This window comes from Camelina sativa, chromosome 15 (assembly GCF_030686135.1).
Source record: "Camelina sativa cultivar CO46 ecotype springtype chromosome 15, ASM3068613v1".
Taxonomy (NCBI): Eukaryota; Viridiplantae; Streptophyta; class Magnoliopsida; order Brassicales; family Brassicaceae; genus Camelina; species Camelina sativa.
In genome coordinates, this window is record NC_141894.1 from 15,836,771 (window position 1) to 15,841,725 (window position 4,955).

The 4,955-nt window shown below is 38.8% G+C and overlaps 1 non-coding gene across 1 annotated transcript; it reads right to left on the reverse strand.

Annotated features, from left to right (window-relative positions):
- Positions 1 to 4,588: 4,588 nt before the first annotated feature.
- On the reverse strand, positions 4,589 to 4,695 carry LOC147926702 (small nucleolar RNA R71). The gene has a single exon (XR_015583219.1). It is a non-coding gene; the product is annotated as a small nucleolar RNA R71 (small nucleolar RNA).
- Positions 4,696 to 4,955: the final 260 nt, after the last annotated feature.

A 4,955-nucleotide genomic window follows, 5' to 3' on the forward strand; every position in this document is an offset into this window, starting at 1 on the left:
AAATACTACTAGCGTATATTTCTTCTCATCTAATTAAAGAGCTTTTATTTTGGCTCTCATATCATTTTTAACTAGATATTTTAAGTAAAACCTTACCATACGTACGTACGTACGACTCGGCCCTCTTTATAGACATCGCAATGTAGATTTTCTTAACACATATATATACAGGATGAATGAGTTCGAGCTGGAAATTCACATTTTTGCTTTTGATTTTCTTACATTGATCCTCTCCATTCATCATATTATAGTTTTTTTTTGTTTTTCACTGAGATGTTCTATTATTTTCTATGTTTTCCTCCGTGATTAATTTCTCTGGGATTTTTAGTTTGGTTTGTACGGCTTGGTTTAACACAACTGAAAAATCAACCCCCCAAAAAAGATTCTATTATATGTATATATAATATTTCAATTAGAAATTAATATCAAAATTTTTTTTTTTGGGGCATGAAATTAATTTACGGGATGAAAAACACTAGTAAATTTACACAAACAAATTCATGTTAGCAATTGTTTTCTGCCATAATTAATGAGGGTGGTTCCTTTGTACCTATTGCATAATCTAATATAAGTTTTTTTCTTTCTTTTGCATCTATTGCATACTTATAAATGGTTTACACCTATATATGACTTACCTTGGAAAACCTATGGCAGCCGCAGATCACACATGCTTTATATATACTGATATATCATAGTTTTTAAGTATTTTTAGCCATGATATAAGTCTTATTTATAGAGTCTTTTTGGTATTTTTAGAGTTTTTTGAGTCTTTATAGGATTTAACATGGATGTGAGCTTAATGGAGCTAAATAGGAAGATTTTGAGCATAATCAAGCATTGAGGCTGAGTTACGAAGTTGGGAGACCAGATCAAGAGTAAGCATCGATCGATGCTTCATATGTGTCGATCGATGCAGAGCCAAAAGAAGAAATTGGAAGTTTTCCCACAAGTTTTGAAGATTTACAAAACTGCCCCAAAGTTTTCCATATTTGCATCATTAGTCCCTTGACGTGTTTAGGAATATAAATTGGATTTTTATGGTCATTGTTTAGACCTAAGCTTTATTTTTCCCTGCAACTTTTGAGAGCAAAACCCTGAGAGATTTTTAGAGAGTTTTCGGAGAGAAGAATCAAGTCTCCTTCAGAGAAGATTCAGAACTCCTTTACTTCTTCTTTTAATCTCTTAATGCTATCTATTTTATTCATAATTTGTGTTCTTACAATTATGTCTGAGTAGATCTGCTTGTTAGGTTTAGGGTTTCTCATTAGGGATTTCATGGATTGTTATATCTGTTAATTTAGGATTCATTATCTTTCTTGTTCTTCACCATAGGTTGTTCTTAATGCTAGATCTTTGATTAATCATCTGGATTTAGATCTTAGGATTATTGATTGATATGAGAATATAATTGATTTTCCTGATAAAACCTTTGGTGAGCAAAATTACTTTTTGCAAAGAGATTTGGATTAGTGATTTTGTGAACTTATTATTATTTTTTTTTTGGATCAAACAAGGAATTTTCATTCAAATTAACCCACAACAGGAGATGAGTTCTTACAACATGAAACACGATACAAAAAAAGAGCTAGGGATAGGAGTTCCATGAGCTTAACAAAGGAAGTAACAAACTGAGACAGTGTTACAATATTTGATAAGTCTATTGAAACCGAAGTGGATTCGTATTTGAAGGCTGACTTCACGAGATCCTCCACCAAAGGGTGGTCACAGGCGGCTCTAGCAGACACTGCAATTGAGCTTGTAGGAAGATGTTCCATGGAGGGAACATTTTAGAGGGTTGTCACCAACAGAAGGGGGTTCAGTATCATGGGATGAAAGATCTTTAGGCTTTTAGGGACTAACCTTGTGGTTGTAGACGAAGCTAAACCCAGGAAACGCAGGGGATGGGATTCAAAGCATAACAACGCAGATGGGTCATCCCTCACATGGCAATGGAGGTAAATGAAATCCACACAGAGCTTGTACATGGTTTGTTCCAGGAGAAAATCAGCAGGTCCAAGCTTTTGGTCTAAAGGCGGTAGGTGATGCAAGGGATGAGATGGTTTCAGCATCGGATTCAAGCAAACTGTCAGATTCAAGCAAACTGTTAGATCAGAAAAAAACATAACCGGGGATCGCTGGGTTGGGAAACAAAGCGTAACAAAGCAGGTGGGTCATCCCTCACATGTCAATGGAGGTAAATGAGTTCCACACAAAGCTTGTAATCGGTTTGGTCCTGGATAAAAATAACAGACCCAAGCTTTCTATCTAATGGCGGTAGGTGGGACAGGAAAACAGAGTATGTGAGAATAGGAATCAAGCAAACTGTTGGGGCAGATTCGTAGTTATAAATATACAGTTCAGGCATCCGGACAGAGCTAGTAAAATGGTTTCGACAATCAATACTATCAAGCCACTCTATAGAAACCAATGCTTTGCTACCAAGGATTCCTCGTCTTGACCAAGCAAAGCTAATCGGTACTAAAGAAATGAAACTTGACTTAAGGCTTTCAAAACCAGAACTAGGTATAGAAGATCTAACGCTAGTCATACAATGTCGAGGGTGGTTCAGCGAATTAAATCGTTCATGAGGCATTGACCAAGCAAGATTCAGCAACGGGGATTCAAGATATGTACACGAAAGATTCCAAAGGAAAAGCGTTCGTATAGAGTTTGATTGCACAGACCTGGGCTTTAAACGATGAGCATAAGGATCAATGGTTTTGCTATTGGGCCGGAGGATGGTTATTGGACCTGATGGAGAATGTAGGTCCATTAACAGGAACCTTAGAGTCTCATCGGCTGAGAGGAAGATGGCGATGGAAAGGCGGCTTACTGGCAAGAAGATGTTCCGATTGGAGCCACTAGACTCCGGTGGAGACATGGTCGGCGGAAGGAGCAGGGTAACTCTCACCATCTCGGTTTCTCGCGGACTTGATCTTCTTCTCCAGAGAAAGACAACATCGAACATCGTCGTCTTACACACCGGACAGAAAGAAACAGTCGAGTCGAGAAGGATTTCAGATCTAGCATTTAGGCTCTTCGGCGAGGGAGAGAGTGATTGAGGCTGATTCAGAGGGATTTGAACTGATTCAGACATGCACCAACACAGAAATAAAAGCGAGTAGGAAGGACAAGTGACGGCGAAGAAAGAAACAAAGACCCGACGCCGGCAAGCCGGAGCTATACCGATGTCGGAGCAGGAAGAGATTGGAAGCTTCTCGATAATTGGGCCTGAGAGAGTTTTTGTTTTTTTTTATCCTTGTTTTTTGCCTACCGTGAACTTATCTAAAACCTGATTTAATTGCTGGTTTTTAACTTGAATTTTGCAAAGAGATTTGGATTTTCTGGTTTTAAACTTAGATAATATTTGCAGTGAGAACTGATTTATTTTATAATTGTGTTTAGAGTTCAAGAACGGGGCTTAATTATTGAATCCTGCTTGTTTAATTAATTGATCTGATTTTCCATGATTTCCTGAGAATTTCTCTAAGCCTAGCGTTTATTCCTATTGATTTACAACTCTTTTATTTTCTGTTTTTGCATTGCTATTTAAATTACAATTTTGGTTTAGCATAATTAAAAGATTATTAATTTTATTGTGTGAATCTAGAGTTCCTATGCATTCGATCCCTAAGTACTACAATTGATCTCTTAATTTGAGAGAGTAGCTCTAGGGTAAATTTGAGCATATCAAATTTTGGCGCCGTTGCCGGCGTCTCTTTTGATTCACCATTAGATTAAAATCTTTGATTTTGTCTAAATTTTTCTTTTTCTGTTTTACTCACACGCTTTTGTTTCTTTTCTCTTGTGTGTTTCAGGTACATGCCTAAGCCTAGCACCAGGAAAAATCCTACTGGTCTAGTTGTTAAGCTTACAAACCTAGAGTTTAGACAACTAGAGCGTAATAACACAAAAGTAGCCAAATCAGCAAAGATGGTCAACCCAATCATATTGAGACCAGATGCGGCTGGAGTTTTGAGGGATCAAGAGGGTCATGTGCGCAACGAACTAGGCCAAAAACTTGATGCTGAAGGACAAGTTATTCAGGAAGATCTCGTCGCCGTTGATGAGAATGCAGATGGCATTGATCGATAGAATGTCGGCATCGATCGACGCAACCAAGAAGGCATCGATCAACGCAACCTTGGCATCGATCGACGCAATGTCGGAGCTGGTGCGAATGGAGCCAATTTGGACCTTCAGCCTAGACGAGATAACAATGGAGAGCTTGTTAAAACTCTTGCAGACTTCAACAGACTAGACTTATTCTATGAGAACCGCTCCGCAATTGTCCTTCCTCCATTCCCAAGGAATGATTTTGAGCTGAAGCCTGCCTACTTCGCTCTTGTTGGACAAAGGCCATTCCAGAACCTTCCACATGAGAAGCCTCTAGACCACATTGAACACTTTGAGGATATAGTCACAAGCATCAAGGCTAATGGAGTCATAGAGGACTATCTCTACTGCAAGCTTTTCCCCTATTCTCTTGCTGGGGAATTGGCTAAGGCAGCTGAAACCAAGATCGACGACCTGGCATGACATCAAGGTAGCATTCTTTAATTACTTCTATGATGATGCGATGTCTGATGAGCTGAGGATCAAGCTCTCTACCTTTAGACAAGGACATGATGAATCTTACAAAGCTGCTTGGGTAAGATTCAAAGCATACCAGAGAGATTGTCCGCATCATGGGTTCTCAAAGGTGCTGTTGATCAGTATCTTCTTCAGTGGTATTGATTGGAGGTATCAGATGGCTTTGGATGCTGCTAGTGATGGGAACTTCAAGACAAGGTACCCAGATGACGCTGAAAAGTTGATAGAAAGGCTAGCATCAAGCAACAATACCAAGAATGCAGACTTAGAGCGGAAAAGAGTACATGAAGGCAATGGTTCAAATCAGTTTGCTGCGGTGAATGCTAAGTTGGATACAATGCACAATCTTCTTGTGGGAAAGA